Here is a 13,388-nt window from a genome sequence, read left to right as displayed (position 1 = left end):
AAAAACGAACTGATCGCTTTCTGTAAATGTAAGTCCAAATTTAATTATGGTAATTTTGACATTACATACCTATTATTTTAATCTTTCAGATATATATAATTTTTCTTTAACATTTATCGTTTTTTCTACATACTTTCTTAATACTTTATAGCTTAATAATCCTTTATTTTAATTCTTTATTTCTTCTTTGCTTGGCCGTTTCTTTTTATCTGCAATTTCCGTTTTAGTGTTTAAATATTCCTATCTATCAAATATATCAATCTATCTACATATTCATATCCTGTATGTATATTTACTTATATTTTACTATATGCGTTTACTTACATATTACTTGCTTTATCCGAAATTTGCAAATACCGGCCATCCTCTCCCCTTAAATTTTTTTTTAGTGTCTTTTAATAACTCCTGCTGATATTTTTTTTAAGTAATAACCTGTACATTTCAATTGTCTGGGTCATTTTGACATTTTCTTTTCTGTTTTATATTTTATTCAATTACCATTCAATCTTTTCTCTCTTCTTCTTCTTCACTCATTTTTCTTAATTACACCTTGTCTCAGCAGCCGAGTTTAACACATATCTTATTTTTCTTTTAATAATATTATTGGAGTTCTTTCCTCTTTTCCTTGTACCTATTTGTTAATTATTCCATGGATTTTGGCCTTTTGGATTATTTTGGACCATCTTCCAATTACACGATTTCCTTGGATTTTACTTGTGTGAATGGAAATTTAACTAAATTTCTTGGATTTACATTTTTGGATTTCACTGTCATTGGATACTTTACCTTTCACCAGACTATCCATTCACGTGAAATCACCCTTTTCTTCACCCTACTCCATCTGCTTTACTTTTTGTTATCAAGTAAGATCTTTGACTTAATTGCAGTTTCATCAAATACTTTTGCAAGCAAAATCCGATCCCGCATTTTGCTAATTCATACCCTCTGATGAGAAGGAAAGTATTTCTTCGAAACTCCACGGATTAAGGACTACCCATTTATTTAGTGTTCCCTTTTCAAATTAAATATGTTTTTAACTCTTTTTCAAAGTGTTTTTTAACATATTTTATTAACTATTTGCTCTTATATATATATATATATATATATATATATATATAGTAAGTTAAAAAATGTATATGGCGATTAAGCTACACTGAATATTCCGTGTTTCATCCACTCTAGGACTCTTCAGGCTTATGCGCGAATTCTGTGGTTGTTTGTCGTTTTTATATGCACATCTTCTATTGAGATTTTAGTTAGCCAATCAGCTTTCTAGTATCCACCGCGCCCTCCCTATCAGCCAATGAGCATGCACTTATCGAACAAAGGCCTATTTGACTATTTGACCTCTGGTTGACCTGTTTCTTTTTGTGTGCTCTATTTAGCCTGGATATTTAGTTTCTTGATCTGTTTTAAATCTAGGTTAGTGTTTTTTTTTAAATGTTAGTTTATATATAAATATATATATATATATATATATATATATGTGTAAATACATATATGCACATATATATATACATACATATATGTGTGATCGTTTATGTATATTCATGTTTATTTAATTTATTTATTTGTTTATTTTCTATTGTTTTTGTTAGTTTTAAAACTATTTTGTATCGCTATCCTAGAGTAAATTTTATCTTGTGTTTGCTATTTCTCTTCTACAGTTTAATAATAAAAAAAAAAAACACTAGAAAGTGGTGTCATCAGCAAATATACCCATCTCAGAAACAATTTTATCAGAGAGGTCATTTATGAATATCAGGAATAATAAAGATCCTAGGATAGACCCCTGAGATATTCCCACATTTATATCATATTGTTTAGATGTACGACCGTCGAGGACAACCTGAATTCTTCCCTTGAGAAAGCCCACATAAGACGGGCAAAACGTCAAGCCTCTAGGTCTTTCCACCTCCATTTTAAATTTCATATATATATATGTATGTATATATATTCATCTATAATATAAATCTCACCTGTCTGTTTAAATGTATGTATGTATGTAATTATGTCTGCCTAAAACTTTGCATAGAGGCGACAGATTTTCATGAGATCAGTATCATTTTGAAGCTTGACCCTTCAGACGACAAATATCGAAAAATTGGCTAAAGACATTAATTCCTTCACCCTCAACTGTCAACTGGGCACTTTTCTACAAGGAGGGGTCGCTTTTTTTGTCTATATTTTCAAAAATTATCCCTCTTTTTGATTAACTAGCCTTAATTTAAACCTTCGCCACTCTCAGTTTGGTGATGGACGTAACAGCAAAGACATTACATTTTTTTTTTTTTACATTCTTTTCCTCCTTCATGGTATGGGTTCGAGCCTGCCTACCTACTACCACTAGTTTTTTTTTCTCAATCAACACTCTTACACACACCTCCAAACACCTGGGCTAGTATATATATATATATATATATATATATATATATATATATATATATATATATATATATATATATATAACTTTAATTTTACTAGGGACAGACTTCTCTTTGGACTACTGCACTGCCCGGAAAAAAACAATTTTCATTTCAGCTGCTTTGAAAACTTTCCAATCAGATGATATGCATCGTCACGCTGGACTTATTTTGGAATACATTCTATCTAAAGAACTATTTTGCATTTTGGATCAACTCGAGGGGATTTTCATTCAAGCTGAAATAATATGCGTGGTTTGTTTTTGCATTAGTTTTTTACATATCCAATATTTTTTCATTTTTTTATTTGGCAATTTATAATTACAATAAATTGTGGTTTAACTTAATGCCTTAACTAGCAAATTCTAACATTGCTACAAATATAATTTGCTGATTTCTTTATGTCCTCTGATGAGAATAATAATAATAATAGCATTCTTTGAAACTTTGTAGAATAAGGACTTTGTAAATTGTTTTTTGGAGTATTCAGTCAAACAATAAATTTTTATTGTAAAGTTCAACTTACAGTTTTAATTTTCTTTGTCTTATATATATATATATATATATATATATATATATATATATATATATATATATATATGCATATATTTATATTTTCAGAACCCTGTTTGTTATTTGCCAAAACTGGCGGGAATCAAGCTGCTACTTGGTTACTTTGGACTTGACAGACTGGGCATACAACTCTCTCGCATTCTTTATTACTCTTTTTTTGAGAGCATGAAGCGGTCTATACCTACAATTTATCATTCCATCAGGTCTGATACTATAGAGGACACATTTATTTTAAACATGGAATACAGAGGTAGATCTGATATAAATATACAGAAGTTATCCCAGTCAGCCATAAAGTACAGATATATTTTACGATGGAGACGTACGTCTGAGGACTTATTACATTTTGTTTTTATCTTAATTGAGACAACCAAGTGGTTTGAAGATCCCAGTGGAGACAGAATGAAGGATGAATATAGGTCAGGGAAAGTTGTAAGAAAAAGGTCGAGGAGACTTGCATACTGACTGTCAGTGTTGAGCACAGACAGTTAGGTCATAAGCAATAGAGAAATCATGACATAGCCCCCCCCCTCATCATCTCTCTTGTTTGAGTGGGCTAACCATTCCAAATTGTGAACATTGAAGTTTCCACAGACGTGAATGTTAGCTGAAGAATGAGCAATTTTCTCAGATGTGCTCTTAAAGATAGTAACTCTGCTGTTAAATATGGTTGGTTGGTTGTTTTTGTTTTATGGCATATCAACCCTTTTCGGGTTATTCATTGCTGAATCCAGTGATTTTGAAGAAAAATTTTTTAAGAGAATATATTTTTTTTCCCAGTTGGTTTCTATTTAACCCATAGTTGGGACCCTAACAGGTACTACCACTCCGGATCAGAGTGGACCTGGGAGCAATGGCAATTAAAAGATGGCTCCACACTCCCCAAAGCCCGCAAGCTGGGGCCTCACCATCGGATATAGTTTAAGGTCATATCCATGACCGTGCTCTTAAAGATGGTAACTGTGAGATAGAGAACAAATACAAATGCAGTGGCGTGAGCAAGTGCAACCCAGAAGCACATACAGGGTAATTTAGGGCCTTCTCTGGAGATGTCTCTACTATATGGAAAGCCATCTTTGGTATATGCACATATTTTATGCCCATGGCGATCTTGGGGGTCAAATTTTGATGTTAAGTTAGAGTATCCTTTAATCACAAACTCATCTAGAGAAATAGTTGGTCCAATGCCAGTTTCGTTTAGAGGTATGTCTGCTTTGATCTCCTGTGATTGGGTTTCAATCTCTGGAAAGTTGGAACATAGATCCCTGATGTTGGAAAAGGAGACATGATCGTGGGGGTCTACATTGGAAATTGGTGTTCTTGGTTTAATCTTGGATTTTTTTCTTGACATTTTTCATGGTGGAGTTTTGGAATTTGTTGAACAGGTGGACAGACTTGATTAGAGCAGAGAGAGAATGTAAGGGAGAAAAAAAACAAAGTAATATTTTTTGTAGACTATGATGAGGTAAAGCCATAACGATTACCCACTAATATGGTATCGAGTCCAGACTTTAATGGCCCAGAACAATGTGTGGGACGATCATGATGGTACAGTAAGTGAACGCACATGCATGGTCACTCTTTATAAACCCTATTCTACATCTGATTCTGAAAGCAGGTCGCTATCACAAAAACGGCCTCATCCTACATCTGAGACTGACGCTCACTCTTCATTTACCCAGCAATCAAAGCATTATATAAAAAAATACTTGAAGGCTAAATCCTCTACACAAACGCCCATTAATCAGGATAACTTTAACTTGTCGTTGCACTTAGATGACCCCCAAAGTCGATGTTAGGTGATGGGCCTAAACGATGAATATGCTCCCAAAGGACTCACAGAATGCCAAGTCGCCAGGGTGACGTAATCCTCTACAAATAAGTAGGTCGGTGAAAGAGAATGTCGTATTAAATGATTTTTACAACCATGGAAAGATTATAAAAACCTGGCAAGAATTAATCTTTTGAAGAACTGTTTTGATGACCATCTTGGTCAAATGATCTGTGACAAGGATAAAGCACCCTGGGGACAAACTTTGCGCAAATCTTCCACATCTTCAGTTTCTCACGAATAATTCTGTATACAGTTCCCACACTGACATCAATTTGTACACTTATTGTCTCTATAGACACACGACAGTTCTTATTTATGAAATTCTTTATTTGGCCAATCAACTGTGGTGGTCTGATTTTCTTACTCCTCCCACACCTCTAATCATCCCTCACAGATTCCCTGGCCTCCTAGAATCTCTTATGTCACACAAAAACTGATTCTTGATTCATGCAAGATGGTCCAAAAGCAGTTTGAAGCATTCCATACGTTTCTGCATCATTTTTCTAAATTTAAGACAAGATTGTATTGCATTCGTTCTTCTAAAGTGTTCTCACATCTAGATGGAATTTTTTGAGATTTGCCAGCTGTAACAATTCCAATTCCTGCTGTAGCTGTTCATTTGAACCTGAAATCATAAAAATCGGTCAGTCATCTCATAAGATGTCTAGCAATAGCATACTAAATTTTCAAGTGAGTACGACAATTTTAAATGCCTGTATAAAAAAGTCTGGAAACTTATTGAAGGCACCTCGTATATATTTGCAAGGGGAAGGAGGGTGTAAATTTGCCACGATTCAAATATCTTAGTTTTGTTATTTGATTTTCACATTTAAAAGTTGGCCACATTCTAGTGTTTGGGTTACAGGGTCAAATCTTGAACATAACACAAAGAAAAACCAACATTTCTTTTTTTGTTTTGTTTTTTTTAATACTTTTAACCTATTTTTATTTATTTATATAGTAGTAGTTGGATACTAATAATTCTTTTTTTTTTTTTAGCTTTTTTTTTTTACACGGTGATCACCACTTATCAAGGCCCAGAAGCCACTCAGGGATAAAGGTTATTGCATGTAGAGTACGTTAGTGTGGGGATTTAATAAAAGTGTCTACTTAAGGGGGCGGTTCATCAGGAATTTGTTTACGTTGGACTTGAAGACATCCAGGTTGTAGTCAGGTGGGAAGCAGGCAGACAGAACAGAGTTCCACAGGTGTGCAGTTCTAAGAAAGAAGATTTGTTCATGGAATCTATGTTTTGATTTTTTAGCTAGAAATAGGGCATCCTATTTCACCTGTTATCTCATACATCCAAACTGGGAGATCTTTTTAAGATTCTAACACTCCCTTTAAATGCAATTGTTTGTATCTCTCTTGCACTTGTTTCACTGGGTACATTTGTCAGATAGCTTTTGAAGACCTTTTTCATGAATCCGATTGCTCCTACAATTACTGCAATGATGGAGATCTTCCTAAGATTCCAGCTTTTTTTCACATATGCTTTAGTTTGTGAGTTCTTATGGGTTACTCTTCAAAGATCAAATTACTTAAATAAATTAGACAGAATTATTTTTCAATTGAGAAATGTACAATTTAATTACATGACAAAGATAATTGATCGAGTAGCTGTGCATGTAATTATGAGGCAAGGGTTGTGCAATCCCCAACCAAACTTCTTCTGAATCAGCACTGTTTGAGCTCAGTGGTAAAGAGAAATCCAGGACGATTGGAAACAATGCAACAGAAAGCACATACAACACCTGGAATTCCCAAATGATCACCCATTTTGGTACTGACCAGGCACAACGTTGCTTAACTTTGGTGATTTAACAGGAATCAGTGTGTCGTCATGATTATGCCATACAGACAGAGATATAATAATAAAATATAGTATGTTACATATTTTTTCATATATATATTGCCTCTGAGATGGGTATATATGCTGATAACACTACACTCTATGGCAGGCATGACAGGAAGACGAATGAACACATTTCTAAAGAAATGGCAGAAACACTAGAGGAAGACCTCCAATCTGTAGTGGAATGGGGACAAAATGGTTGGTCACGTTCAATGCCGCCAAGACTAAACTAGTTTCATTCAATAATTACAAGAAACCCTCTCTACCACCTATAGCAATGGCCAACGACTCTTTATCTGAGAGTACATCTTTCAAACTCCTTGTCCTAACGTTCACAGGAAACATGAGTTGGAACAATTACATTGAAGGCATTGCCAGGGCCGCTGCAAGAAAGGTGGACTCTCTTTACCGTGCTAGAAAACTACTAACACCCGAAAGTATCCTGTACCTCTATAAGGCCACCATTCGCCCATGTATGGAGTATTGTTGTCACATTTGGGCTGGTGCATCTGCTACTAGTCTCTCGCTCCTTGACAAGGTTGAAAAGAGAGTCGCAAACCTGATAGGCCCTGAACTGGCATCTAAGTTTCAGCCTCTGTCTCATCGACGAAATGTTGCATCCCTCTGCCTGTTCTACAAGTATTTTAGTGGTGAATGCTCTGACGAACTGAAATCACTTGTGCCCCCACAACGTAAGCACCCCCGACAAACCCGACAGGCTGCTAAATCCCACCCCAACACTGTAGAGATCCCTAGATGTAAAAGATCTTTCTACTCCAATAGTTTCTTCCCCAGAACCACTAGACTTTGGAATTCCATTCCAGGTCCCTGCTTCCCCAACAGTACTGACGTGCAGAAGTTCAAGTGTAACGTGAACCGACATCTTGCTGCCCAAATCCCTACATAGTACCCCAGTAGTTGTTGCTCCTGATAGTAGCCCCCTACACCAAAGTGGCAATTTGCCTTGTTTGGGGTGAAAATGTAATATAAAAAATAAAAATAAAATATATATATATATATATATATATTTGAAATTGGTATATTTAGGCAGCATTTTTTTATTCAAGCAGGCATCATTAAATACAACGGAGATACTTTGCTTTATGATTCTTTGTTTATTTTTTCGATTTTCACGTGATACACTTTTCGCCTTCATGAATTCCACCTGAAGATGATTGTCGAATCAAAATTGCTCGTGATAACTACGAAACTTTCATTAATATTTTTGATTTTGATATAAAAAAGATTATACGGAAAATTAAACAAATAAAAAAAGGAATCACAAAGCAAAGTGTATATACATTGTGTTTTATGTCTGCTTGAAATATATATATATATATATATATATATATATATATATATATATATATATGTATGTATATATATATATATATATATATATATATATATATATATATATATATATATATATATATATATATATATATAAGCTTCTTTCAATCATATAACTGTGTGATAGTATCGACGTCTCTCTCGAAGTGTTAGGAGGTAAAAAAAAATAAGAGTAAACAATTTTATCAGCACAACAATGGAGATGAAGTTGTTTACCAAGGTACATAAAGGAAAATTAAATAGGATTGTTAATCAAGGTGTGTTGGACAAAAGACCAGGCATATTTGGAGTTAGTTTATGGGCAGTTTTAGGTGTAGCTGTGAGTTTTGCGACAGTTGGAAATAGACTGGACACAAAGATATATATACTGAACAATCACGTTGACACACTGCTTCTCGCCAGATCACTGAAGTTAAGCAATGTTGAACCTGGCCAGTATCAGATGGGTGACCATTTGTACTGCACCAAGTCGTAGAAATTTCCAGGTTGGTATCTGGAGGCGCATTAATTCACTGGGAGAGATGCACCCTCTGTCTTCGTTAAGACATGTATCTAGCAGAAGGAAACTCTAATGCAAAAACCTACGGTCTACTGTATACTCTGTCCTGTGGAAGTTGTCTGCACTGACAAAGGTTAGCAGTAATATCAAAAAGATGGATGGTTCTACACAAAGCCTTCACCACTATAAACAAATCATCTGTGTGGATTTCCGAGCAACTTAGTCTTTTTGTGGCGAAAGCTCATTTGTTGAAATCGATGAGAGGCTCCATCATATATACTTATAGTTGTGTTATAAACAGTTTTAGGAGGTGGGGGTGAGTTTTGTGACAATTGGGGACAGTTTTGAGTTTATAACAGTTGACAACAGTTACGAGTTGGACACGGTTGAACGCAGGCTGTAGCTTGGAGCAGATCAACATGAGCTGACTGCAACTGTCAACAGAGTTCCACAGGCGTGCAGTTCTAAGAAAGAAGCTTTGTTCATGGAATCCGCGTTTTGATTTAGGCACAGATATAGAGTGGGGGAAATTTTTCACAGTGGATTCAGCTAGATGGGTGTTTTTTCGTGAAAGATTGGCGAGGGGGGACCAGAGATTGGAGCTCAGACGAGCACCTGCCATGGAAATAACGATAAAACAAGGATAGGCTCACAACGTCTCTTCTGTGGTAGAGAGGTTGCAGGGTAGAGAAAAGGGCATCCCCCACTAAGCCACGAAGTCTATTTTGTACTCTGTCAAGGCAGGATAGGCTGTTTTTAGCAGCTCCTGCCCAGATATGGCAACAGTATTCCATCCTTGTTGAAAGCAAAGACAGAATTTGCATCCCAGAATAAATTGTATCTAAGTTAAACATCTAAAAATATTTTTACTAGTTGATATGTAATATTATTTGTCGTGGGTTGCTGGGTTTTAATATAGATAGCTTCAAGTATTTTTAATTTAGAATAAAATTACTTTCTGAACATAATAATTTTATGTTGTTAGCAGAGGGCTATGTTTTTTTAATGCTAGTAAATCAAATAGAATATAACAGATGCATAGTGAGTCTACATGAAATGGTTGTAGTAATAAAACCTATGTAACTATTATTTTCTTTCTTCTTATTATTATTAGTAGTAGTAGTATAAGAGTTGCGGTCTCTCAAAAGGCATTGGAACTTACAGAAAACATTGGGTCTTTCTAATGTTGTTACAGGTGGGGAAGGGTTGTTTGATACAAGATTTTGGGTCTGTAATTTCATGTAGTAAATAATAACAACTTATTTTATTGCTGTCGATAGAAGATATATATCGATGGACAATACTTTTAATGTTCACAGTTATTCACAAAGTAGGCAGCCTTGATTGCAAAGGAGGTATATGATGTAAATTTAAAAAAAAAAAATGTTGGCTTTGTCGGATGCTGAAGAAGTTGCCTTTAACATTGATGATAGTTGGAATAGAGGTCTTACATCAGTTGAGGTTTCTGTTATTCATCAAAACTTTGGGAAGCAAATCTCTACTTAGCAACTCTTAATTTAACAGATCAGGCACAAGAATTCTTTGTGCATTTTATAACTCTTTTGCAGTGGGCGGGGGTAAAGTTAGGGCTGTGGGCAATCCTAAAAGTGTGTTTTTGTTTCAGAACATCTATTTCATTGAAAGCAATAGAAATAGTAGTTTCTGCATACAATGACGGCAGTACATTTTAGAGTGTACCATGACTGAAATTTCTTGTAGTGTACGAAACTCTCTATACTGGCAGTTAACAATTAGTTGAGTTGAACGTGATAGAGGACACATTTTTTTTTTTTCAAATATGAAATGCAGATATATAAGATTATATGGACCTTAGTTATTGTAGCAGAATTGAAAAACAACATCAGAAAAATTGATTACACGGTGGAAATAATGAAGAAAGTGACTTACACAAATGGGTGCACTTCTCTCTTTCCTGTCTGGTGATGGAATAAGGGAAGGAAAGAGAAAAAGATCTTCGTTTGTAGAAAAGTAATATATATATATATATATATATATGACGTTAATTGGCATAAGAGGACAGAAACTGTTATGAAAAGGACGAGTTAGAAGCACAACGGGCAGTTAGTTTTTTGACAGCTGAGAAAGAGAACAGACGGTGTAAATTACAGCTGAATTTAGTCATGGGAAAGTAGGAGTTTGAACAAATATTTTTCTTCATTTAATTTCCTTTTTTTTTCATTCATTTAATCAAAATACATTCTATATTTCATTCTGATATGATCACATGAATATCGTTTGAACTAGCTGAGCAGCGTTACTACAGTTCGAGTAACAATCTGGTAAGTCACCAAACTGAACAAGTGTTGGAGTCGCAGCTTGTATTCCTAACATGAGGCTTGTGTACCTTTCAGTGTCTCTCCTAGGTAGCGCCACCAGTCAGTACTTATGGTTTAACTAGCCAATCACAATCTTGCAAAAAGGAAAGACCCGGATGTACACATATTCATTACATTACTTCCCTCCTTATTTAATGAATTTTAGCTTTAATATTTTCTCTTTTTTGGGTCTGGACATAATTTATTCATTTTTTATCAGAGTCTGGTAGTAATGATGAATATAATACATATTTATTGATTTTAAACTACCAATAAAACTAAAATCTATAGATCAACTCCTCTTTCATGTTTGAGAAAATATTTGCACATTCAAAGCGTGTTTTTACGGTAATCTGAAATAAATAACAACTCTATTGTTAAATATTTAGAGATTTATAAAGAATTGGAATCGCAAGTAGGTTTGTCAACAATCTGCACTAGATCAAAAGGGAAAAATCATGACAAAATCTCCCTCCATCATCAATGTTGTTTGCGTGAACTTTCCATTCATTAAAGTCACCATAGACATGAAGGCAAAAAGGTAAATAGACATGAAGGCAAAAAGGTGAATAGACATGAAGGCAAAAAGGTAAATAGGCAAAAGCGTATGGTCAATTATTTTTAGAGATACTCACAAGGATATTAACTTCATAATTGTGAGTATGATGGAGGACAAATATTAGTGATGAGACAATTCCAATATTTTTCCCCGATTCCGATACAATTACCGATTCTGATTCTGATTCTTTATAAATCTCTAAATATTTTACTATATAAAATTGTTATTTTGTCCCGATTATCGTAAAAATACATCTTAAATGTGCCTATATTTTCTCAAGCGTAAAAACACTCTTGTGACGAGGGTGATGTAGAAATTTTAGTCTTACTGAAAGTTCAAATCAATAAATATTTATTATTTTATTAATACTACAAGCAGCAGAAGATGTTTCTTAAACCAAACAAAAAAAGATAATATAAGGAATCAGTTTTGGCATCAGAAAATAAGCTCAAATTTTTCTGATTCTGATACCCTAAAAAGCTCCGATTTTTCTAATTCCCAATTCTGATTAATTGTTCCAACACTAATATATATATATATATATATATATATATATATATATATATATATATATATATGAGGGTCGTGCCAAAAGTAATGCCTACTTTTTATCCCATCCAAATAGATCAGACTGTATTGCAGACTCCAATGTTATGATAACTTATGCATTAATGACCTAAAACTTTCATCTCTGTTGTAGATATTGACTGTGTGAGACTCTAAACAAGCAACCCCTAACAATGACATCCAAATCTAATGTAAATAAGTTCTTGTTGAACCATCCTCTTAAATAATTAAACTCTTCCACCATTACTGATCATATGGTGCTATCTCAGCAGCTACACAGCACTCATTAACCATTATGCTTGTGTGAGCTCTGGTCCTTGATAAGTCGTGACCCCCAAGTCAAAAAAAAAAAAATGAGGATCCTAAGAAAAATATTCAGAATTCAGATCCCGGGAATTCTTAGGATAATCAGAGAAAAGGTTAATAATTATTTTAAGAAATAATAAAATGCACCTCGACCAACTCATCGGTGATGATCGGCAGATAATGGTGAATGAAATGTGTGTAGAGTTGAATGTGGGTGTCAGTGCACTAGAAACGATGTTGCCATCCCTAGGATATAGCAAAGTGTGTGCTGAGTGGGTTCCATGAACGCTTATGTAGACCAAAAGAACCACCGACGGGATGTGTGGCAGGACTTGTTCAATCAGTATGGAGCTGAAGGTAACGGATCCTTGGATCGCATCGTAACTTGTGATGAGATGTGGTATTACCACTATGAGCCAGAGTCCAAATGGCAGTCGATGAAATGGCACCACTTATGCTCCCCAGCAAAGAAGATGTTCAAGATGCAGATATTTGCAGTCAAGTAATGTGCACCATCTTCTGGAACAGGAAGAGCGTTTTCTGCCTGGATTTCTTGGAATCAAGGTTGACTGTCAACTCTGACCATTATGCTGAAGCGTTGACAAAGCTGAAGGCCTGAATTGTCTATGTAAGGCCAGAAAAAAGAGAAACATTTCATTTGCAACACGACCCAAATAAAAAATAATCAGGATTCTAAGAAAAATATTCAGAATTCTGATCCCATGAATTCTTGGGATAACCAGGGAAGAAGTTGATCAATAATTATTTTAAGAAATAAACACAACAAAACTTAGTATGCAATAATGATATAATTTTGAATATTTCATGCAAATAAAATTTTTAAAAATAGCTAAAAAAAACTATTGTTGTAATCTACCTATTCACATTTATTATTAGATACGGATATAAAATCAAAAAGAAAAGAAAAAAATTGTACTTACAGATAAATTTTTATTTATCATATTTTCAGCCAAACGGAAAACGTTGGACAAAGGTGATATTCCGGTTTTATTCAACTGGACAGAGACGCTGTAAACGTTTTCTGTTCAGTTTTTTGTCTAGAAGTGAGCCATGATCTCAATG

General features: G+C 34.5%; 1 protein-coding gene across 1 annotated transcript in view; it reads right to left on the bottom strand.

Moving 5' to 3' along the window:
- Nucleotides 1-13,388, bottom strand: part of LOC145286298 (uncharacterized) — a 111,867-nt gene extending 98,479 nt beyond the window's left edge. The window contains exon 1 of the mRNA XM_080135158.1: nucleotides 13,247-13,388. The gene's annotated coding sequence lies outside the window, so the exon portion shown is untranslated. The remainder of the gene's footprint in view (nucleotides 1-13,246) is intronic.

The sequence above is a fragment of the Euprymna scolopes genome, chromosome 10, assembly GCF_053919585.1.
Source record: "Euprymna scolopes isolate OS-2025 chromosome 10, ASM5391958v1, whole genome shotgun sequence".
NCBI lineage: Eukaryota > Metazoa > Mollusca > Cephalopoda > Sepiida > Sepiolidae > Euprymna > Euprymna scolopes.
This window is presented reverse-complemented; position numbering and strand designations above follow the sequence as displayed.